General features: G+C 36.1%; 1 long non-coding RNA gene across 1 annotated transcript in view; it reads left to right on the top strand.

Moving 5' to 3' along the window:
• The window catches only part of LOC307180392, a 155,126-nt gene that overhangs the window by 92,853 nt on the left and 35,925 nt on the right, over positions 1-26,348 (top strand). Inside the window, exon 2 of the long non-coding RNA XR_013825727.1 lies at positions 14,304-14,391. This is a non-coding gene — a long non-coding RNA (uncharacterized lncRNA). The remainder of the gene's footprint in view (positions 1-14,303; positions 14,392-26,348) is intronic.

The following is a 26,348-nucleotide window of genomic DNA, read 5'->3' as shown; positions in this document are numbered from 1 at the left end:
TCATATATATGGCCTTTATTATGTTGAGGAACACTCCGCCTAACCAGTTTGTTAAGAGTTTCTATTATGAAGGGATGTTGAATTTTTCAAATGCTTTTTTTCTGCATCTATTGAGATGGTCGTATGATTTTTATTTGTTGTTCTATTTAATGTGGTGTATCACATTTATTGATTTGTGTATGTTGAGCCATCCTTGTATCCCAGGGATAAATCCCACATGATCTTGGTGTATTACTCTTTTAATATAATTTTGAATTCTGTTTGCCAGTATTTTGTTGAGAATTTTGCATCTATATTCATCAGGGATACTGACCGGCAGTTTTATTTTCTTGTAGTGTCCTTATCTGGCTGTGGTATCATGGTAATGTTGGCCTTGTAAAATGAGTTTGGAAGTGCTGTCTCCTTTTCAATTTTCTGGAAATATTTGAGAAGGAGTGGCATTAATTCTTCTTTAAATATTTGGTAGAATTCACCAGTGAAATCATCTGATCCTGGGCTTTTCATTGTTGGGAGGTTTTTGATTACTGTTTCAATATCCTGACTTATTACTGGTCTATTTAAATTTTATATTTCTTCATGATTCAGTCTTGGTCTGAAATGTATTTCTTCTAGGCTATCCAATTTGTTGGCTTGTAATTGTTCATAGTAGTCTCTTACGATACTTTGCATATGTGTAGTTTCAGTTGCAATATTTCCTTTTTCATTTATAAATTTATTTTTTCCTTCCTTCTGCTAACTTTGGGCTTTGTTTATTCTTTATTTTCTGGTTCCTTCAGGTGTAAAGGTAGTTTATTTGTTATCTTTCTTTTTTCTTAATGTAGATTTTTACTGCTATACACTTCCCTCTTAGAACTGCTTTTGCTGCATCCTTTTAAGTTTTAGTATATTGTTTTTCCATTTTCATTTGTTTTAAGATATTTTTAAATTTCAATTTTGATTTCTTCTTTGTCCCATTGGTTGCTCAGGAATGTGTTTAATTTCCACTCATTTGTGAATTTTTCAGTTTTCCTTGTTACTGATTTCTAGTTTCATACTATTGTGGTCTGAAAAGATACTTGGTGTGATTTTTATCTTCTTACATTTCCTAAGGCTGTTTTGTGATCTAATATATGACCTATCTTAGAGAATGTTGCATGTATGCTTGAGAAGAATGTATTTTGCTGCTGTTGGGTGAAATGTTCTGTATATGTCTGTTAGGTCCACATCCAGTGTTTCCTTAATGATTTTCTGTCTGGATGATCTATCCATTGTTGAAAGTGGGATATTGAAATCCCTTACTACTATCATACTGTTGTCTATTTCTCCCTTCATACCTGTTAGTATCTGCTTAGTGTGTTTAGAGGTGCTCATATGTGGGGTGTTTATACATTTACAATTGTTATATTCTCTGGCTGGATTGACCCCTTTATCATTATATAATGGCCTTCTTTGTCTCTTGCGATAGTTTTTTACTTAAAGTCTATTTCATCTAATATAAGTATAGGTGCCCACACTCTCTTTTGTTTTCCTTTTGCATGAAATATCTTTTTACATCCCTTCACTTTGGCTCTATGTGTGTCCTTAAAGCTGAAGTGAGTTTCTTGAAGGTAGCACATAGTTAGGTCCTGTTTTTTTTAATCCATTCAGCCACTCTATGCCTTTGGATTGGAAAATTTAATCTATTTACATTTAAAGTGATTGTTGATAGGTAAGAGCACCAACTTATTGTTTTCTGCTTGTTTGTAGTTCCCTTGTTTCTTTCTTTCACTTTTGCTGTCTTTCTCATTGAATTGATTTAACATAGTGGTGTGTTTTGATTCTTTTCTCTTTATTTTTTTAAAATTTATTTACTTATTTTTGGCTGTGTTGGGTCTTTGTTGCTGTGCACGGGCTCTCTCGTGTGGTGAGTGGGGGCTACTCTTCATTGTGGTGTGTGAGCTTCTCATTGAAATGGCTTCACTTGTTTCAGAGCATGGGCTCTAGACATGCAGGCTTCAGTAGTTGTGGCACATGGGCTCAGTAGTTGTGGCTCACGAGCTCTAGAGTGCAGGCTCAGTAGTTGTGGCACATGGGCTTAGTTGCTCCGTGACATGTGGGATCTTCCTGGACCAGGGCATGAACCCATTTCCCCTGCATTGGCAGGCGGATTCTTAACCACTGTGCTACCAGGGAAGTCCCTGATTCTCTTCTCTTCATCTTTTGTGTATCCACTGTAGGTTTTTGCTTTGTGGTTACCATGAGGCTTGCACAAAACATCACATGATATAGCTAACTATTTTACATTGATAATTTATCTTTTTACTTTTCCCCTCTTTTATGTTTTTGGTGTCTCAATTTATAGCTTTTTAAATTGTATATCCTTTAACAAATTATTGTAGCTATAGTATTTTTAATATTTTTTCTTTCACCCTTTATCCTAGAGTTAAGTGATTAACACTCTACCATATTACAGTATTAGAGTATTCTGAATTTGACTATGTACTTAACTTTACCAGTATGTTTTATGTTTTCATACATTTTCATGTTACTAATTAGTGCCCTTTTATTTCAGCTTCAGGAATTCTTTTCAGCATTCCTTGTAAGTCAGGTGTAGTGGTTACAATCTCCTTCAGCTTTTGTTTGTTTGCAAAATTCTTTTTTTTTGTATAACTTATTTTTTTAATAGATCTTTATTGGAGTATAACTGCTTCAGAATACCATGTTAATTTCTGTTGCACAACAAAGTGAAGCAGCCACATGCATACACTTGTCCCCATATCCACTCCCCTTGAGCTTCCCTCCCATCCTCCCTATCCCACTCCTCTAGGTCATCACAAAGCACCGAGCCTATCTTCCTGTGCTATGCTTGTTTGCAAAATTCTTTATCTCTCCATTTCTGAAAGATAACTTTTCTGGGTAAAGTATTCTTAATTGGCATTTTTTTTTAGCACTTTGAGTATATCATCCCACTCTTTCTAGGCTTGCAAGGTGTCCACTGAAATATCCACTAATAGCCTTATGAGGATTCCCTTTTATTTGAGAATTATTTTTCTGTTTCTTTTAAAATTCTCTTCTTGTCTTTGATTTTATACAGTTTTATTACAATGTGCCTTTGAAAAATATTATTTGGGGTTGACATTTTGTAGTAATCTATTAGCTTCATTAACCTGGATGTCTAAATTGCACCCCAGATTTGGGGAATTCTTAGCCATTATTTCTTTAAATAAGCTTTCAGCTCATTATCCCCTTTTCCCTTCCAGGACTCCAAAAGTGCATATATTGTTTCTTTTAATATTGTTTCATAATTCACTTAGGCTTTCTTCACTCTTTTTTTAAATTCTTTTTTCTTCATGCTTCTCTGAATGAATGATTATAAATGACCTATCCTGAAGTTCACTAATTCTTTCTGCTGATTGGTCAAATCTACAGTTGAAACTCTTTATTAATTTTTCAGTTCAATCAATATATTCTTTAACTCCAGGATTTCTGATTTTTTAAAAAATGTTTTCTGTTTCTTTGTTGAACTTATTTTGTTCATGCATTGTTTTCCTAATTTCATTTGTTATCTATTTGTCTTTTCTTATAAATCACTGAATTTCCTTAAGAGGATAATTCTGAATTCTTTGTCAGAGTGTTCACAGAGCTCCATTTTTTTTTTTATGGTCAGTCATTAGAGTTTTATTAGTTCCTTTAGGTGGAGTCATGTTTCCTTGATTATTTATAATCCTCGTGGCTTTGTGTTAATGCCTGTGCATTTGAGGAAGTAGGCACCTCTTCCAGTCTTTGAAGACTGGCTTTGGCAGGCAAAGTCTTCACCAGTCAGCCTGTCCAGAGATTCTGGCTGGGCCATCTGGTGGTGTCAGTGGGCAGGCTTGCTGTTGGAGTCCATGGGTGCGCAGGTCTGGTGCCTGGGTAAACAGGTGGGCAGGCCTGGTATTTGTGTACACAGGAATCAACCTGGTGCCTAGATTCATGATGGCAGCCTAGGTTCACTGGGGTAGGCCTGGCATTTTGGTCTATGGTGATGGGCCTGGGACCTGAGTCTGTATGGGCAGACCTGGATCCTGGTTCCACAGGGGCCAACAAGTACTGGGGACTTCATCCATTTCCTATATTGATTTTTAAGGACACTTTATACATAATGGATATTAAAGTATATTGAAAACATTTATCTAACCTCCTGGTTTATATCCTTGTTCATTTTTATTGTGTATATTGACATATAGAAATTTAAATTTTATTTTATTTTTAATTTATTTTTAATTTTTTCTCTAATTGTATATAGTTCTTACAATTGTTTCTTTCTTTTTTTCTTTTTTCTTTTAATATTTTTGGCTGCACAGCATGTAGGATCTTAGTTCCCCGACCAGGGATCAAACCCGTGCCTCCTGCATTGGAAGCACAGAGTCTTAACCACTGGACCACCAGGGAAGTCCCAGAAATTCTAATTTTAGTATCTAAGTATATTCAAAACTATGGCTCTTTTCCTGTCTTTTTTTAAGAAACATTCCTTTCCTGCCATCCATGGAAAACTTCACTACACCAAGATCAAATCTTTCACCTATATTTCTTTCTCTTTGAGTAGTTTAATTTTTTACATATTTTTTCCATTCGGGAAAAATTTATTTTGGGGTATTGTGTGAGAAAATGAGTTAACTTTTCCAATTGTGAACCAATTTCATGAAGACCATTTGTTGACTAATAAATCTTTTACCTTCTTATTTGAAATGGTGCCTTTATGAGTTGTAGGTACTTAACTATGTGTGTTTATTTCGAATGTATTCCACTGATCTTCATATCTGTTCTTTGGCTAGTAAAATATTTTATGAGCTACAGAATACAATGAACCTCTGTTATTTATTACCTGCTATGGCAGTTTTTAATTCTGCTGTTGCAATTTTAATATTCTTGAAAAACTTCCTTACTTTGGCTGGCATTCTTTTTATATATACCTGTCTCTGCAACCCTTTTTAAAAAATATCACATTCTTATACTCCCTAATGACTTATATCTCATCATTATATACCATATTAACCCATTAATGATACCAAACATTATTCTAATATATTTTTCTGGTTTCTTTAAGAAATTACTTTAAAAGTCTGCTCTTCTGCAACTCCCAAATGTTATTTTACATGAGCTAAACTATTGTTTAATCATTTCCAAATTAAATTACTCTTTTTCCTTTCTTAAGTAAGGAAAGTTTGCCCAAATTCATTGTTTACCAACAGACAACACACATGGATTGCCCTTTGTCCTGCAAGCTTCCCATATAAGGATGAGTGAAATCACTTCTCACTTGTGTTGCTGGAAAGTAAATGAATGGTATATAGCCTCCTCTAATTTCTGGCAACTAGCAAGCTTTCCCTTAGTTCAGTTCTATTCTACTCACTTGTGATTATTTCCTACCCCTAATGGCTTGACACTTTGGCAATCCAAACTACCAGTATTCAAAGTATGAACTCTGGACCAACAGCATCAGCATCACCTGTGGACTCGTTAGAAAGGCAAATGATCAGATTCTTAAACCTACTACATACACCTATTATCCACCTTGCCATACTATCTGTGCTCTTTCCATCTCTGCCCTGAGCTACAGGTTTTTCTTATAAGAAGAGCAATTTCCTATCACACTATTGCCAACCCTATACATACAGAACTCACCAGCGACCATCCTATCACATGTCTCTCCCAGTTGTTTTCTGGGAATCATAGTCTCCAAAAAGGTATAGTTGGGAGATGTATTGATGAAGGTATGGGGAGTACAGTTCTTGTGCTTCTTTAAGAAATGAGTATCTCCTTAATATTGGTAGTTAAAAACATGCTGCCCAGTTTTCTCCTTCTTATTGACTCTAGGAGAAGTCCTAAGGTGTTCCCTACTTTATTACTGGCTTAATAAATTTGTTTTTAATTTTGTTCTCATTTAAGTGTCAAAGCATACATGGGCCATCGACAGTGTTTTTAATTCAGTTCCAGGTTACATTTTTGTGAAACATACTTCTAGACTATAAAATTAGGTTAACCTTCAGTCTTACTTTTGGTGTTAACTTAGTTTCCTCAAAAACTTACTTGTACTTTTATAGGTATTTTGTTTCAGACTTGGTATTTCTGTATTCAGTGTTTGTGCATATTCCTAGGCCTTATCCAAGACCTACAGCATCTGGGTCTTTGTTGAATCGAATTTGGGGAGCTACATTTTACCATGATCCACAAATATGCCTTATGTACACTAAAGTTGCGTAAACTCTTGGCCTAGAAGTATTTCATAGACAGAACTTGGGAATTCTCGTGCTTCCTGGCTGAAAGAACATGCTTGTTAATAATGGAGGCTATTTTAGTTTTATTTTTCCTTTTCACTGTATGCCTGGAAGTCAAATGACATATTATTAGAGGTTTATTTATTTTAAGTTTCTTATGATGTATACTTTTGTGTTTTGATATCTTCAATAGGTTCATGTTACAGTGATTTATGGAAAGATTAGTTCTCTCTGTGTGTATGTATATGTGTACCTGCACCTTCAAGCAGGTTTTATTTCCCACTGTTCAAGTACAATAAACAATGGGCTAGGATCCAAGAGAATGGCATTTGATCCTGAATATCTCTTGAGTTTTCTCAATTATGGTCTTGACCCAGTTTGTTTTCTACCTCTTATGGCATTGATAGGAATGGGAATTGTTGAAATTGCAGAAGAAAAAGGGCAAGACCTAAAAGCTGATCTACATACAGAACATAGTGTCTAGAGAGAATGATGATAGACTATATGTGGTATTAGTATTTGTCCGCATGGAGAATCTGAGGTGTAGGTGAAAGGGGCATGGCAACAAATCTGGTTTCTAGAAATGAAGTTGAAAATAAAGGAAGGCAGAAGCCCAGTTATCAAAACCAGGCTTGAATTCGCATAGGATCATTTGATTACTGATTCATACTGAAATAGAGCTCCCTAAATCTTTTTTGCTTAAATTCAGGGTTAGTTCATATCTGTGAGTTTTTGACCAAGGACCAAGAGATATACATGATGGCTGTTGATACAGGGAACCTGGCAGAGCCTGACAGATTTAAGCTTTCTAGGGTGAGGCTCTATTTTGGGCCGTGTTCAACAGAAAACAGATCTGCTGCAGAAAGCTTCCATGCTATCGTTTTATTAGAGAGTCCAAAGTCAGGGAGCAGGAGTGAGGGACAAGGAGAGAAAATCAGGGAAAGAGGAAGAGCTAATATGAGAAGGTATTGAGCTGACCACTGCTAAATGTGACTGTCGGATTCTTAGAACTGATTACCTGGGCCACTCTAAGTTACACAGACTATGTATAGACTGTCTCTGCAGGAGAAGGGAGTGGGGAGAAAGCAGAAGGGATAATTTGTTTCCTTGCTCCTCCCATTGGTCACAGGTTTACTCATGGGGCTTTAATTCCTCAGTATTTCTAAGTTGGTCATACATGGGCAAGGGCACTGATCCCATGGCAGTGTTTATGGCAGTGTTAACAGGAAACCCTGGGGCAGGAGGCAAGAGGCATGCTGTGAGGGCAGGATGCCAGAGACTCTGAGGCTGCATCTGTCAAAAGTTGGTCAGAGCCAAGGTGACCATATAACTTAGAGTCCACATTGGAACACTTGTGAGAGTGAAAAGGGGGCAATGATAATAATTAAATGAGACAACAGGTTTTCAAACTCTCCCAGTGAAACCAAGATGAGATATGGTCATTTAATCAGATCCCAGGCAGAGGTGAGAGAAAAGACAAAAAAAGAGAGAGAGAGAGAGATGACCATAGGTGATTCACAACATTTGAGACAGTTTCTCTCATTCATTAATATGAAAAACTTTACGTAGTGAATAAGAAAGCTTTCTTTGTTTTCTTTACCAAACTTTTTCCCCACACACAGTCTTAAGCAGAAGGCAACTATGTGGAACAAATTAAATCAGAGCTGTTCTTGTTGACGTAGGAAAGTAGGACTCAAAGATCTGCCTTTTTGTTTCCTCTCAACAATCTATCCTCTATTTTGGAGAAACCTTTAGAGCAGTGCTGTCCTGTGGAAATGTAACATGAGCTACAAGTGTGAGAAACATAAACGATTTTAAATTTTCTAGTAGCCACGTTAAAAACGTCAGAAGAAAGAGGTGCAGTGATATATTTAATTAACTCACTATATAAAAAATGTTAGCTTCAATATATAAAAATGATTAATATTTACATTTTGAACTAAATCTTCAAATACATTTTGGACTTGCTACATTTCAAGTGCTCAGTAGCCACATGTGGCCAATGGTGACCTTGGCCAGTAAGATAGCAGCACAAGTGCTCATGAGAGCACAGTTTGAAACCTTTTGCGATAAAGGGATGTTTTACCAAGGACAGCTCATTTCTTCCCAATGTACGACTATCCATGAAAAGAAAGTTTTCAAGTGTTGCTTATTAGTTCCAAATGGATATTGAGAAAAGATATAGGAGAGAAAAAGGTTAATTTTTTCACTAAGTCAGTTTTCATATTTGGGAAGAATTGACCATTTTGACCTCCTTACCCAATGAGATTCTCAGGGGAAAAGAAAGACATATTTGTTTAATGGAGTCAAATAGTCTTTAATTTTAATACCATTTAATAAAATGAAAGAGCACTGATTATGACCTCAATCTGATTGAGTTAAATCCTTTTTGATATGATAGTTTTAACTCTTAAAGCTTCAATACATAATAGGATGTACTTTCTATGACTGTTCTAAAAATCCATAAGAAATTCATATTTTCACAGATGGGGGAGAGGGACTTGGATGAAGGGGGTCAAAAGTTACAAAATTCCAGTTGTAAGATAAATAAGTACTAGGGATGTAATGTACAACAAGATGACTATAGTTAACACTGCTGTATGGTATATTTGAAAATTAAAAGAGTAAATCCTAATAGCTCTCTTGACAAGGAAAAAAACGTTTTTTTCTTTTTTTGTGTGTCTATATGAAATGATGCATGTTAACTAGACTTATTGTGATGATCTTTTTACAATATATAGAGTCAAATCATTCTGCTGTACGTCTTAAACTTAAACAGTGCTATGTGTCAATTATATCTCAATAAACTGAAGGAAAAAAGAAATCTACACTTTCATTTTCCTCATCTGTCTGGTAAAAGCTGAATGAAATACTTCTCATAGTGAGGGAACCCCAAAAAATCAAGTAAAAGTCTCCCCCTTTGTGTTGCTATGCACCTTAGTGTTAGATGGCAAACTCTAGTCTATTCTGTTTATTCTTCAGAGGGTTTTATTTCCAGTTATTTTGTTATTTTAACAATCATAGGGATAAGTCCGTCTAGACCAGTGGTTTCCAACTTTTTTTAACTCTCAGGAACACTTTATAGAAATAAAATCTTGTAAGTGTATTATGTTCAAGAGATAAAAGCAGATCTTTCCAGGAAGGGTTACTTTCTGGTTTAATTTTCCTTCTCAAGGACACTCTGCATAACCCTAGGTTTTCCTGAGCACGGTTTGAAAAACACTGCTTTAAACCATGAACATTTTCTCACCCATTCCTTTTAAAATCAATAGCACACTTTTTCCAGGACGTTGACATAAATAATGTTTAGAGAACCAGCCCATGAATACAGTGTGTGTGAATCCAAACTGCATGGCTCAAAGATGGGACAAATTGCCTTGGTCACATTAATACCTTTCTCAGTGTCATTCAGTTCAATTCAAGAATGTTTTATTGGATGCAGGCATGTTCAACAAACTGTGTGAGGTCTTAAGAAAAATAAAGATGAATTAGACAAGGCCTGTCTTCAAAGAAAATATCATCTTCTGAACAGTTCAGTAACTGATTACATAGCTAAATTACAAGGTATGGATAATCTAGATAGTCATTTAACAAATATTCACTGATGTCTAGTATATTAGAGAAAATGCACTGTGTGAGGCTGGAAATGAAAGAATGGAAAGTTGAATAAGTGCATTTTCATCCTCAAAGAACCCATATCAAGGAAGAGAGAGTAAAAACCTATACCTTGGTGCTGATTCATGCCTTAGGTAATTGCTATTATTGTGTAAAATATAAGTATACTGTTTTATATATGTGTGGATTACTTCCTCAGCATTGTTTAATTTTATGCTCTGGAAGCAACAATAGCTTATTATTGCAGTTTGCTTTGTGGTATTAGCAGTGGAAGCAGTGATTATTAACTTTTTTATACCTGGGACATTGGAATGGCAAGAAACCTATAATATTAAGATTCTGTTGTTGACTTATTATATTAATGGCCCAAATCTAATGAGTTAACACTTCCATTTATGAGTTTTCACATTTCAGCTATGTGTTTCCCAGGAATCAGAATAAACAAAACAATCCACTGAGCACTGAAAAACGTCATGAACTTGATCCAAAACACCTCTTTCAAGCCGTCATGGAACAGCCAATTGACTTAGCATTATTCTTAAAAGTATGTTTGCTGATAATTATTTTTGTTGGCTGCTTTATGACAGCTGATACTGTAGTATATATGAAGCTGCAGCTAATGAGAAGGTGTATTAGAAGAGGTTGATAGACTGAGCAATGAGAAGGGAGAAGAGAGAGATAGCAGAATCAACAACTTTTTAAAATTAATTTGTTTATTTTTAAACTTTTATATCGGAGTATGTGATGATAGCAAACATCCCTCAGCAGCTAAGTAACTCCAGATAGGCCTCAAGAAACAACAACAAAAAAAGCACAAAAATTGAAGCCCATACAGTTGATCTTCCTCTACAGGAGTAGATCCTTAAACAGAGCACTAATTGATGGCACATTTTAGTGCATACAGGGAAAGCCTGAAGGGGGCACCAGAGTCCTTTATCTACTGAATTGGCCTTCTCCCCCAATCCTCCCCACTCACCTTGCAGTAAGAAGTAGGTTCATTGGGGCTTGGCTAGGCACTTCAAAAAATCTCCAACTCCTCTGCTACATTTTTCAGAATGAAGGACATCTGGCAGTTGCAGGTAACATTAAGATTTAATTTAGGAAGAAAGTGGGAGAATGTCTAAGAGTGTAGTTTGATAAATTGTTATCCAACAATGTGAGGGAATGAAGTGTTTTGAGGAATCGAAAGTCTGCCTAGTAGATATTTATTATAGACCATACATATATTATTCATAGAATTAGAATACAAATAAAATAGATTTAGTACAGACTATGGGCTGGGCATAATGTAATCTTCCCTTGTTGGCTGAGGGAACACTTCAGTATAGTGTATATCTTTCAGGCTATAATTATTAATATAAGTTCTCCCAAAATAGAGCATTCCAGTTGGATTTTCTCAATTTAGACAGTTTTATTTGGTTCATGAGACACAGCCAAATGAATAGGAACAAAATTTACTGAGCATAATCCATCATAATTTGTCATCTGAATACTGGGTTTCTGTCCTCATGGCTATGAAACAATGAAAAGATAATTTACGTCAAATGAATAGGTATACATGTATTCCTTACTGAATTAAGATTTGTCTGTACTTTTCATCATTTATAATTTAATTCTAAAATATTGTAATAATAACATATTTTCATTCTACTATTGACCTCATACACAAGGAGACAGTTTGCCAGTATTATGATTCACTATGCATAAAACTCAGAAGGCTGTTGTAAAATCTTTAAATCACAAATCATCATGGATAAGAATGAATAGTAGAACCAAAATGCAAGGTTATAAAAACTACTATCAACAAGTAAATGTCATGAAAATATAAATTATTTTTCACTGAGCAGGGTAACAACAAGAATAAGAGAACATGTAATAAATAACTTGTTATGATAAATTCAGTACAATAAAACAATTCATTGAAAGCTTGTGATAAAATATTCAGTGTACAATATACATAAATATACCTTAGCACTGTTTAAAAGGCCCCTTTACTTTAATAACAAGTCACGTAAATTGTCAACAGCGATTTAAATAACTGTAAGGAAACCTGAGTCTGATACTTATCCCTTTATCATGACCTTTTTTTAACTCAAAAGACTAGAAAGCCTTACATTTTAAGATCATATGAATGTTTGGAAGTCACCAACGTATTTCTGAATCGATACTTAATATTACTTTGGTTATGATGGTCTTTATTGATAAACAGCAGTACTTCAAAAATCATAGCTTCCATGACTTTTTCTCTTATTTAGGGGGAACCTACAAGGAGCAATAAAGTCTTCAACTTCACCATCGGCCTTCTTTACTTTGTTAATTTGTTTAGATGAATATTAAAACCAAATCAGTACTTGGATGATATAAACCAAGTATTTCCCAGCCTGGCCTTATCATAAAAAGCACCTGGGGCTTTAAAGATGCAGACTTCCCAGTCCCATCCCAAGCCTACTCAATCCAAATATCTAGGTAAGGAGCCTGGAGCAAATTTGAGACACTGCTCAAAACACTTGCCTAAACAGACCTTTATTTTGAATACCTGACCTTCCTCCTAAAGGAGGAAGTAGTTTCCTTGAAGCTAATTCAACAAATGATTTAATATACTTTTATTGAGTGTTTATTCAATAGACCATGCAGCATAGTGGTTCTCAGTGTTGCACAGATTCTGGAACTAAACTTCCTGGATTCAAAATTCTGGCACTGCCACTTACTAGCTGTTTGACTTCGCCTTCGTTACTTAAACCTCAGTTTCCTTCTCTGTAAAATGGGGCTAGAAATTTACCTACTTCATAATGTGAGGATTAAAAATGTGTTCTTATGTGTAAGAAGTGTAATATCTGGCACAGAAAATGCTGAATAAATGCTAGCCACTAATATATTGACTACTACTAGTGACTGCTAGTAATGTATGCCATATGCTGTGGTTTGGTTTGGGGTGGGGTGGTAAAAATGAATAGCAACATTTTAGTAACTCCTAATTTAGTGCAGGATACAAGTAAATAGATGTACTAGTTATCTTTTGCTGCCATGGCAAATTGCCACAAATTTAAAAGCTTTAAACAACATCCTTTTTTTCCTCATAATTTCTGTGGTTCAGAAGTACAGGCACAGTGTGGCTAAGCTGGGTTGCCTCCTTAGGGTCTTACAAGGCCAAAGTCAAGGTAGTCAACCAGATTGGGCTTTTATCTGCAAGCTCTGAAAAAGAATCTTGCTTTCAAGTTCCATCTGCAAACCAGCAATGATGTGTTGAGTCTTTCTCATTCCTGGAATCTCTCTGAGTTCCCCTTCTACTTTTCTTTTCTGTTTTTAAGGCCTAATGTGATTATATTGGACCCATACTGATAATAATGGACTCAGGATAATCTACCTATGTTAAAGTCAGATGATTAGTAATAATTACGTCTGCAAAGTCCCTTTTCCCATGTAACTTACCATATTCAGGGGAGTAGCACCAGGCAGTGGAGATCATGGGGGCCCAAATTCTGTCTACCTCAGTGAGTAATTACCATACATAATATTTAGTCTAAATGGCATATAATTTTTTGTTGAATGGATTGGATTAACATCCCATTTCCCTCATGCTTACTAGTGATCTGTTAGTTTCCCTAATCTATACTGAGAGATTGAGAAAATAGCAACTTCACATGACTTATGAAGATGTACAAGTAGAAAAAAGTTCAATGGGAACAGAAAAGAGTGATTAATTCTGCCTGGAAGAGTAAAGGAACACTTTATAGAGGAAATACCATTTAAGTCAGATGATAAAGAAAATATAGGTGTATAAGCCTGCCTGTTTTATAGCAGCCAATAACATGAATTTAAGACATATGTCAGAGGCTGTGCTAAATATCTTATGTGCTAAATGATCAATGAGTTTTACTAACCCTAGAAGGTACATAGATAGGTTTTATTAACTCCACTGTAAAACATGATTTTGATCAATAGTGTTCAAATAAGGAGTGGGGGCACATGTTAGAATCACTTGGGACACTTTCAAACAACTGTGCAAAAATATATATATATCTGGAGGTGTACACACAAAAAATTACACTGTGTTTGCATTCTCTCTAGAGGATCTAGGGCAGGGACTTGAGACTTTCCCTTTTCACTTTGTGTCAAACACTGCTTTCTTGTCTCCCCAAAAGCCATTCTTCTCTTCAGTAACACTGTCCCACAATTTTAGCTGGACACATAGCAGTCCGGACTAAAGACTCCATTTCTCAGCCTCCTTGAAGCTAGATTTGGCCATGGGACTGGGTTTCATCTACCTATATGATGTAAGCAGAAGGGTTTTGTGTAATTTGCTAGTTTGTTAGGGCTGCCATTACAAAGTGCCACAAACTGAGTAGCTCAAACAATAGAAATTTTCTGTCTCACAGTTCTAGAGGCTAGAAGCCCAAAGTCAAAGTGTTAGCAGGGTTCGTTCCTTTTTTTAAATTTTATTTTATTTATTTTTATTTATTTATTTTTTTTTAGGTTCGTTCCTTTTGAGGAAAGCAGGAGAAGTATCTGTTCCAAATCTCTCTCCTTGGCTTATAGAGGACCACGTTCTCCCTGTGTGCATGTAAGTCTCTTGTCCAAATTTCCCCTTTATATGAGGACACTGGCCATTTTGAATTAGGGGTACGTTAAGGACCTCATCTTAACTAATACATCTGCAAATACCCTATTTCCAAATAAGGTCACATTCTGAGGTCCTGGGCTTAGGACTTCAACACATGAATTTAGTGTATACATTAACTAATAATGTGATTTTTCACAAGTCTTTAAATGGGACGTGGAGGTAAGTGCTTTTCTTCAGCATTTCCTTCCTCCTCTACGACAGAATACAAACATGGTGTCTACAGCTCTAGATGAGGTGGTAATGGAAGTCACACATGGCAGAGCAACCAGATAGAAAAGGGCCTAGGTACTTGAAAACGTAGAGACAGCCTAACCATCCCTGAACTACTAACCTCCAGATTTGGTTTACAAGAGAAAGAAAGAAATTTCTATCTTGTTTCAGTGACTGTTACTTTAAATTTTCTTTTACATGCAAATGAACAAATCCAAGTGCATATTTTAAACCCCTCATTACGTTTTGAATTATTTTTCCACATGCATTTAATTTAATTAAAAGTATATTTTCCTTCATTTAGTGAGCTCTCCTGGTGTATTAAAAACATGATTAAAAAAATTCAACTGACATTTATTAGTTTTGGGTGAGATATGCCATGGCTTCATATCAAGACTTTATGCAAACAGTTTTTAAAAAAATCAAATTTTCAGGAAAGTTTTTATTTTGTCTTCCTTATGTAACTGATATGTAAATATTTCCCCTTTTTTCTTTTGGTGATTTCTTATATTCATCTCATGAAAGACAGCACTTATCCATGTCGTTGACCCTTTATTAGAGAAACATTTATTTTGCCGTTTGAGACTCTTTGTAGAATGGAAAAGAAGCTCTTTCTCAGCTACCTTTTCTCTTTGCCTTTGTTTTCAGTTAATATGGCAAGTCGAAAATAGCACCCAGTAATAGGTTAAGATGCTGGCTTGTGACAGATAAGCAGTGGGCCCTCAGTGATGTGGGTAACATCACACATGGGCTGTGGGATACTTTTTACTCTTGCAACCTTTAGCTGCTTATATAAGAAACATTTAATTCTGTATGCCAGTGGTTCTTATCATCATTTGGGTCATGAACCTATTTATGAATCTGTTCAAAGCTATGGATTCTCTCCCCCCAAAATGCACATACCTGCAAAAATTTGCATACAATTTCCGGAGGTTTACCTACTCTGAAAATTCATCCAAGGACACCAGTTAACTACCCTTGCTCTGTACAATCCTGAAACATATTTCCAGTACTCATTTCTTTGTTTCATTTCTAACCTAACCTTAAAAAGTACATTTTGAAATGCAGTGAAATTGTGCCAAACATAGGAAAAATTTTAAATTATTGAAGTTTTTTTTTTTTTTTTCTGGAAACCACGACTTCCCTTTTCTGATCCTTCCTTTCCGTCCAGTGTTTCTCTCACCTCACGTTCTCAACATATTGGTACTTTCCTATAGGACTCAAGAATATTTATTTATTTTCTTATTAAAATATGTTTCCTAGAAAGGACATGCTAAAGCATTTATACTAAAAATATAAATGTATAATGAGAATTAAAGTGACATCCCTCCCAAAGATTTTTGCCCCGTAGCAGAAGACGAGGAGTACGGTGTGAGTAAATTCTTCTCTAATAGTAGATATGGGCATCTGGGTGCAGGTGGGTGAGGAACATCATTGGAGTGGGAAGACTTCAGGGAGCCCATTAATCTTACAGTGAATGCAGTTGACCATTCTTTAATATGAAAACCTGGCTATGAGGTAGAATAGTACTTTATAATGCAGGTTTTACTTCATATGTAGTGCTGTGATGGTTTTTCAATTATTCTGAGCAGTTATTCCTCTAATTTATCTAATTTTTTTTTTTTTTTTTTTTTTTTTTTTTTTGTGGTACGCGGGCCTCTCACTGTTGTGGCCTCTCCCGTTGCGGAGCACAGGCTCCGGACGCGCAGGCTCAGCGGCCATGGCTCACGGGCCTAGCTGCTCCACGGCATGTGGGATCTTCCTGGACCGGGACACGAACCCGTGTCCCCTGCATCGGCAGGCAGACTCTCAACCACCGAGCCACCAGGGAAGCCCGAATTTATCTAAATTTTTATAATAATTAAGCCATGCCCTAATGATGTTATAGTGTACATTCTTTGTAGAGATTATAAAGTCAGTACCTTTTTCATCTTAATAACATTTGCATTCAATGATTTGTACTTCAGAGTCATTGAATGCAAGATTATGTGTTTACTTACTAGGAAGAGTTTTATTATAGAATTTCTTTTGCATAAAATTATGATCAACTCCTCCAGGAGTCAAAATATAATAGTACTAGTCCTGTTAGCTTAAAGAGAAAGCATAATGATATTTGGTTCAATATGTAAATGCAAAAATATTCAATATACCATAGTATTTCAAGAATGCTCATTTGCTTTACTGATGAAAATCATTCCACTTAGAATATTCCATTTAGATTATTTTTATGATTGTTCCATTGTCATGATGCAGTAAAATGCAAAGTGAACAAGTAGCATGGAAATTCTTAAACATTAGACTTTAAAATTCAGCAGACCACCCTTATTTACAAATGGACGTCTAGCCAATAAGAAAGGCTCTTCTTTCATGTTCTTCTTAAGGGCAGAGTCTTTAAAATATCTGCTTGGAATGTTATGTCAGTCAAGATAGGGTAGGTGATGCCAAAGAAACAAGCAGCACCAAAATCTAAATGGCTTATATATTAGTTTTCTATCCCTGCAAACAAATTACCCCAAACTTGGAGATTTAAACAATTCCCATTTATTATCTCACTGTTTCTATGGATCCGAAGTTCTGGTATAATGTAGCTGGTTTCACCAGGGTCTCACCAGGTTGAAATCAAGGTGTCAGCTGTGTCTGTGATCTCATCTGAGACTTGAAATCATTTTCCAGGCTCATTCAAATCGTTGGCTGAATTCAGTTCCTAGCATTGTTAATCTGAGGTCTCAATTTTCTTACTGGCTGCCAGTTAGTACTCTGAACTCCTAGAGGTTACCTTCAGGTCCTAGCATGTGGCCCTCTAACAACATAGTATCTTGTTTCCTCAATGCCAGTAGGAAAATTTCACTCCAGACTGCTATTGGGGTGTCTGTGTAATGTAATAAATGTAACTATCCCATCACCTTTGCCATATAAGGCAACTAATCAAAGTAGTGACTATCCCGTCATAGTCATAGGTCCTCTCACACTCCAGGGACAGGATTAAACAGGGCATGTACACTAGGGAGCAAGATTATTGAGAGCCAGTTTAGAATTCTGCTAAACAGTTTATCATGACAAATGGTGATTTTTTTGCTTCCTCCAAGTCTGTTGCAGTTATGTGTGACTCTCCAGGGCAGCCATCCTTCATAGTTAACAGTCCTGACTGCTTCAATCTTTTGGCACTGCTACATCTACATGACATTTCTTCCTCAACTGCCTTAGAAGGGGAAGAAGCACTGGAGAGATAAGAACCAGCAATTAACTATTTCCAGACTGAAGTGATATATGTCACTTCCTCTCACATTTTATCAGCCAGTGAGAGTCAAATGGCTCTGCCTAACTTCAAGAGAGAAGGGAAGTGGAATCTCCCCACACACCTGGAAGTAGATAATAATCAGGTATTAGTAAACAGTAGAAATGTCTACCACAAAATTTTGATATCTGTCTCAGCCTCCTTTCTCATAGGAGGGTCATATATCAGTGTAGGACAAGTTATTTTTATTCTTAAAGAACTTTTTTGAGTTAGAATCTACACATCATAAAGTTCACCCGTTTAAAGTATACATTCGATTATTTTTAGTATATTTACCTGATGAGTTCTTGAATGTGTAACTTTAATAAACATTTCTTAAGTGTCTACTGTGTATGTAACAATATTAAATCTAATGTAGAGAAAGAGAAAAAAGAAAATAAACAATGTTTTTACATTGAGATCACAGTCTAGTTGGGAAGGAGAAAATGAACATATAGGAAATCGGTAGGGAACAATCGCAAGTATTTATATATGAAAATACCCAAAACATGATTCCAAAGTGGGAAGGGAAATTACATTTATTGAATGTTTATAATTTGACAGCCACCATGCCAGATGTCTTATGTATACTATCTCATGTAAGCTTCAAAATAATACCGCTTTCTCCATTTTTACAATTGTGGAAGATAAGGCTCAGAGAAGTTAAATGTCTTGCTCAATTTCATGCAGCTAGAAATTGAGTCAGAATTCACTCTCAGTTCATTCTTAATCTAAAACCCAGGTCTGTTATACTATACAGCATTGTCATAGCAAAAGATATAAACCCAGTGGAGTGAGGCCTATCTGGGAGTATACTGGTAGAACATCTTTTTGAAAAGAGGCTAGACATAGGTTGGTAAAGTGGTGGTTCCTCTGTGTGTGTGTGTGTGTGTGTGTGTGTGTGTGTGTGTGTGTGTGCACGCACGCACAAGCATGCACACATTTGAGCCTGTGTGTACGTATATTGACCGCACTTCACGTGCCTTCAAATAAGTAAACATTAGGACTTCAAACAACCTCTGGACACTCTCAAGAGTCATTCCATTTACCTTTCTGTTATAAAGTATTGGTGTATTTATTTGTTCAATCAGAAAATGTTTATAGAGAACTGGTTATGTCCCCAAGTACCTACTCTGCTAAATACTGAAATAAATACAATTTAAATTTTTTATCAAGAAATTGCTACAATAAAGATCATATAAGATGAATAAAGGAAGTACATAGTGCTATTGAAGCTAAGTAGTTAGAGGTAGTTGGTACTTAAGGGCAGATCAAGGAATGCTTCATGGAAAAATAATGTGAGAAGTGGAACCAGAAAAGTAAGTAAAGTTTTTTGGACACAGAATGGGATAGAAAGTGTCGTTTGCGTAGCAAAAATGGCATGATCAAAGTAGCAGAAACAGGAAAGCAAAGATGGTATTGGGGAAAATAAAGGCCATCCCAGTTTCTGGAACACAGGGAATATAAACCAGAGTGATGGAAGATCATAGAAGGCTTTGGATGAAATGTTAAATAAAGTTACACTTGGCAAGGGGTTTATAACTTTCTGTTGATGGCAGGACACTTTTAATAACTTCTAAGGAGGAAAGAAGAGATCCAGAAATTAGGGAAGAGAATTTTGGACTCAGCATCCTTCAGGGTGAAGCTAATGGAATATGGCTTTGTAATGTAGCCCTGCGTCGTGAGGAAGGAAGGTATTCCTCCAGCATTATAGGCTTAATGTTATATTGACCAGATTATGTGCCTCTGATATAGAGCTGTTGAGGGATTTTGGCAAGAAATTAATCCTCATAATGTGAAATGTGTCTAAATTTTTAGGTACTTGGGGAGATGCAAATTGCAATCTGAAATGTGAGAACTTCTCTTACTCCCATGGTTTACTCCTTTCATCTAGCTAGCAGCAGAAACCTTGTTGAGGAGAATATACTTTTGACTCACAGTAGATATCTGAAAGTGTGCATTCTAGAAGACATATAAAGAAACTTGGGACTTGTTTCTTGAGGAAGAAGTAGCATATCCTGGGGAAAAAAGGCAGGAGAAGGGACTTTTTCAAAGAAGACATTCATCAAGATGGGGACTACTGTATGACAATCTCTAGGTCCATCCATGTTGCTGCAAATGGCATTATTTAGTTCTTTTTTATGGCTGAGTAGTATTCCATTGTATATATGCACCACATCTTTATCCATTCATCTGTTGATGGGCATTTAGGTTGCTTTCTTGTCCTGGCTATTGTAAATAGTGCTGCAATGAGCATTGGGGTGCATGCATGTTTTCGAATTATGGTTTTCTCTGGATATATAAAATAGATAACTAGTAAGGACCTACTGTATAGCACAGGGAACTCTACTCCATACTCTGTAATGGCCTATATGGGAAAAGGGTCTAAAAGGTGGATATAGGTATATGTATAACTGATTCACTTCGCTGTACAGCAGAAACTAACACAACATTGTAAATCAACTATACTCCAATAAAAATGTTTTAAAAAGACAGGGACTACAGGAAAAAAGACAAAGGGCTAACATGAGGAAGGAGACGGTGGCCATGTGGGATACCCCTAATATCCAGGCAGTAAGGTCTCAAGCATTTTCGCCTGATACAAAGGGAAGAGGTGGCTACACTAGATGTATAATACCCACATTTCCATCCCCTTTTCTCTGTATAGTTTGAATATAATCTTTCTTTTTACCAAGGGTCTGAGTATTTGGAAGAGGAAGCAAAGGGGCCTGCTTCCCTCTCTGCCGCAGTCACTGGCAGGTATCAGAAACAGCATCATTGTGTACTGGAGGGTGATAAGTGTATCTATCTTCAAACAACATCCCTGTTAGACAACAGCTCCTCCCAATCCTGGCTTCAAGGTTAGATAAAGATAGCTTAGACACCTTATGTGACAAAACAGAAGAACTTATCACATTGGTTAAATTTGTGGTAGCTCTTGTACTATCTGTGAACTTTGGCACACTTCCTGGCTAATTCTGAACCAAATGATACCCTAGAAGTGTGCCAGGAGTACCTCCCACCCTGGTCACCAAACTCTTATCAGCATGCTGCCAGAAGACAAAATGGACCCACCCAAAACAATAAAGGTGCTTGTATTACCTCTCATAGTAAGGGGGATATGGTAAAAAAGAACCCTCACATTGGCAGTAGAACTGGAGCTCTGAGCTGCACCATTTGAGAGTAGATATTCCATGTAGAAGTCTGGGATTTTATAGTATCACCTACATTTCTCAGGCCAATTCCTTTCTTCAGAAGAAGGCAGACCATAAGCATTTGTGATCACTCATATTCTGACAAATAATTTTGGGTTTTTTTTGTCTGTTTGTTTTAAGAAATTCAGATCAGTCCTTGATAGAAAAGTCAAATCTTTTTCCAAGATGTTGAGATTGATTTAGAGACCCAGGCAAGCACAGACAGGCTGGTAGCTATTTCTGTATCTTAGATTGATGGTCTATGATAGACAGCAGGGGAAGACAGTATGACCTGTGGTTGACACAACTATTAGATATAGAGGATGAGGAGTGTTTCCAGAGAAGTTTAAACTATAACTTGATGACATTAAGGGGGTGTGCCAGGAATGGAATTCTTCACAATTTGAGAAATGAAGAAGGGTCACAGAATGTTTGAAACAACATACCCTCTAGGTGGTATTAGTGTAAACGTGTATACTCTTTTTTGGTAAATTGTTTTATTGTCTTAGAATAAATCTTTGACAATGTAGAGAACTCCAAGGAAGTGCTTATTACTTTTTTGACAACCCAGCAGGAGTTATGGGAAAAGACCTCTTAATATGCAATAAGATGGTGGACATTATTATGGAAGAATGTAGAAAAGAGCACTGTAGCCTCAGGTTTTATGAACATCCTGAGACTCCTTTCAGGAATTTTACTACTAATTCAAGTATATTCAACTGATTCAGGTAGAAGAGAAAAAAGATTAAGATAAATTTAAGTCCAAAGGTACTTGCAGGCCAAATAAGTTGGCCAATAGGGTATCTTAGACTGAGATCAATCTTGGTGGCTGAGAGAGAAGAGCCATGAAAAGACTGATTGGGGTGTTGGCGGTGAATGCAAAGGTGAGGCATCTCTATCTTCAATTCCAGAGAATGCCATGGTGAGCTTGTCTTTTTTGTTTATTTTTGTTTTCGCACCAGCAAATGGGTATTTAATGGTAAGCTGTGTGCTCCTGGAAGATTACCCCCTAATATGAATTGGATTTTGATGTATTCATTATTGAATACTGGGAAGATTTTGAGTGTATGGTTTTGCTCTCTAATATGGCTAATGGGTTCATTTGCCTGATAACCCTTCAAGCAGCAGGCCCTTGTTGTGTTGTTCTTTTCTTTCATTTTGTTTTAACATAATAAGTTGTGGTTAAGGTGGGTCAAAAAAGATGTTGCTGCAGTTTATGTCAAAGAGTGTTCTTATGTGTTCCTCTAAGAGTTTTATAGTGTCTGGCCTTACATTTAGGTCTTTAATCCATTTTGAGTTTATTTTTGTATATAGTGTTAGGGAGTGTTCTAATTTCATTCTTTTACATGTAGCTGTCCAGTTTTCCCAGCACCACTTACTGAAGAGGCTGTCTTTGCTCCATTGTATATTCTGGCCTCCTTTGTCATAGATTTGGTGACCATAGGTGCATGGGGTAATCTCTGGGCTTTCTATCCTATTCCATGGATCTATATTTCTGTTTTGGTGCCAGTACCATACTGTCTTGATTACTGCAGTTCTGTAGGGACCTAATTAAACTTAAAAGCTTTTGCACAGCAAAGGAAACCATAAACAAGACGAAAAGACAACCCTCAGAATGGGAGAAAATATTTGCAAACAAAGCAACTGACAAAGGCTTAATCTCCAAAATATACAAACAGCTCATGCAGTTCAATATCAAAAAAACCAAACAACCCAATCAAAAAATGGGCAGAAGACCTAAATAGACATTTCTCCAAAGAAGACATACAGATGGCCAAGAGGCACATGAAAAGCTGCTCAACATCACTAATGCCATTAGAGAAATGCAAATCAAAACCACAATGAGGTATCACCTCACACCAGTGAGAATGGGCATCATCAGAAAATCTACAAATAATAAATGCTGGAGAGGGTGTGGAGAAAAGGGAACCCTCTTGCACTGTTGGTGGGAATGTAAATTGATACAGCCACTATGGAGATCAGTATGGGTGTTCTTTAAAAAACGAAAAATAGAACTACCATATGACCCCACAATCCCACTACTGGGCATATATCCAGACAAAACTAATCCATCCCTTTCCTCTCTTCCTTTTCTGAACTAAATAATCACTTCAAATGCAAATCAGTTTAGCAGTCACATTTTCTGTGGCATATCTACATCTATATCATCTATATCTCTGTATCTCTCTCTATATAAAACTGCTTATATTCTAAGGTAAGATATAAGAAATAATTCTGAAGTAAATAATGTGTGCTTAAGAAACAATTAATTTAAAATGATTTAATTGCCTCAGAAAGACATATGTTATTCGTGTCTTTTTTTTTTTTTTTCTTTTTGAGAACTCTGGGTGCTATGCTCTATTCTTCTTCTCTTTACCAACTCTGATTCTCCCTGTTTTACTAATGGGAGGAATTGACTTCCACAAAGATTGAAAAGGTGCTGGCAGTCAGATGGTGACCAAGAGAGAAAGTGACATGATTCCCTGAACTAAATTTCACTTATTACCAAGTTCCAAGAAAGAAAGAATAAATGTGTTTTTAAAGAGAATCAAAGAATGAAAATCTATCTTTGTGTCTCACATGAAGAGGAATTCTGTGTCTGCCTATGCTAATGTCATCAAAGTGAAACCTTTTGATTGATGAAACACATGGTGCAGCTCTGTATTTACACATATAATAAAAGTCAAAACAGTAACTTATTATCAGATGTCATTTTATTTGAACAGCCAGAGGAGAGACTGTTTATCTTATTGAGGCTTTGTACTAATTTGCTTTCCTGAATGTGGAATGTGTGATGTGCTATGTAATTTCATTTGGGCAGTTGCAGGGGGAAACCAACACACCAAACAAACTTGGGCCATATATTGGCCACTGAGTATGCACCTTGCTTGGAGAGGCATTAAGGTTTTCAAGCCAGAGGAGTAACTGAGTGAGTTTTCAGTAATCTGTGAGAGGCAACTGATTTCTTGGAAAGAGAATGGGCTTTGGGGTTCGAAAGATACGGATTCAAATCTTGACCCTGTCATTTACAGAGTGAATGAGTTTAAGAAAATTAATTAACCCAGTGATTCTAAAACTTTCAGGTTTCAAGAAATAGTAACATAAAAAAATAGTGTGACTGACTAACATGTGGTCCCAACTTTTTACTTCACTATGTAAAGTTACAATAAAACCCCACAAATAAACACATGAAGAATTATCAGTTATCATCACCATCTATGGCAGATGCCTACCCAATACCCATTTCCTTTTCTTCCTCATCTATAGAATCTCAATTTTGCTCAGGGAAGCAACACACTCAGCTAAAATACTACATTTAACAGTCTCCTTTGTACCTAGGAAGAGTCATAAGACACAATTCTGAGCGATGAGACATAAAGGGGAGTCTCCTGGGATTTCTGGAAGACTTCTGCATTCCTGTTATAGGGGCCACTGATTCTTCCTTGTTTTTCTTCTGCCTTTTTTTTTTTTTCCTTACTTGGACATGAGTCTGGGGGTGGGGCAGCCAGCCATCTTGTAACCATGCAATAGACATAAGAATAAACGTTATATGCTAAGGAAGTCAGAGGATGAGGAGAAGATGAAAAGGAGCCTGGGTTCCCAATGGCATTGTGGAGCCACCTTATCAGATTTGGATTTCCCACCGCAGGTCTTCTCATGAGAGAAAAATACTTCCTACTTTTTAAACCATTATTTTCTGGGTTTCTGTTACTAATGATGAAATATAATCCTAATGGGCATATTACCATTTTGTAAAATAAAGGATATTTTAATACTCAAAATTTCTTGCCTTCCTTTCTCCATAAAAGATCTCTTCCTTTCTTTATATTTTTCCATCTCCAGAATCCTATCAGGGCATTTTTAGTCCTGTGCCACCTTGGTTTATGTATTCTATCTCCTTGATGAGTCTTCCCCTACTTCAAGATATTTCTCTCAGCTGGGCAATCCCCCTCAGGAATTTTCTAAATAGGTGTTCCTGTTGATGCTTCCAAACCTGTATTCTCATGGGCTAAGAAATAATGAATATGTCCTCTGCCATTTGTTCCTTGAAACTTTGCTTTTCCTTTGCTTGAGAATTTTCTGGGTTTTGTGTAACTTGTGAAACAGAATGGAAGAAAGCATCCTTTTTACTACTTCTTTCCCTGAAGCATTAGTATCTGCCTTGAAAGTTGAATGCTTCTCTCTTATTTCACTTCGCCTTTGAAGCAGTCCCAGATGAGTTGTATTTCAAAGAGCATTTTATTTTTATATTTTGATGGTATGTTATTTAGAGAATGAAAATTTATGACTATTATAGCTTCATTGTGGATTGTATCCTTTGTCTAAGAGTTTAAAATATATTCATTGTCTGGGTTCATCTTTTTACCTTGAATTCTATTTTTTAAATAATAATATTGTGAATCTCTTATTATTATATATGGCTGATATATCTGTGCCTAACATCTAATTTTAACTTTCTCATACTGTTTACTTTAGAAATGTATCTTATAAATACCATATAGATGAATTTATCTCAATTCAATCTGAGAGTCTTTTTAATAAGGTGATTCATTTAAAACTTATTTTTGGAACTGAAAAGCTTGTTCTTATTTTACCATTTTATGCTTTCTCTCATATCTATTTTTTACTAGAAAATATTTGCTTTGTATTCTATTCCTTTATCATCTGAAAAGTATGCATTCTGTTTTTATTTATATTCATGGTAAACATTGATCATTTTAAAACTTACTTGAACCTATCAGTATTTAATTATCAATGCCATAAATGATATATTATTTTTTGAGGTCACCTACTTGTTAATTACTTTCATATGTATCTTTTCTTCTCCCTTCTGGAATATCATCTTTCTTCTCTATTTTCCTGATTATTTACTTATCTCATCCGGTATTTAAAAATTTTTTTCTACCTCTTAGGCAGCTCCAGCTTCATGTCAAACTAACCCAATTTCATCCCATCATACATATGGTGCATTTCTTACAGAATTTTACAAACCAGAAACAACAACCCAGAAATACAAACCAGAAGTAGATTTACAGAGGAGGAATCTCTTAAATCCATTGCCTGTTATTCTTAAGTACCGAATAATTCATTTCACTGTCCCAACTCACAGGGGGGTTCAAGCCTTTGTCTGCTAAACTCCTTCTAAAGGTTATTGGGTGAAATCTTGGCCGATGTTGAACTAGGAAAGAAACACCCCTGGGTGAATATCAGCTGAGCTC

The sequence above is a fragment of the Stenella coeruleoalba genome, assembly GCF_951394435.1.
Source record: "Stenella coeruleoalba genome assembly, chromosome: X".
Taxonomy (NCBI): domain Eukaryota; kingdom Metazoa; phylum Chordata; class Mammalia; order Artiodactyla; family Delphinidae; genus Stenella; species Stenella coeruleoalba.
This window is presented reverse-complemented; position numbering and strand designations above follow the sequence as displayed.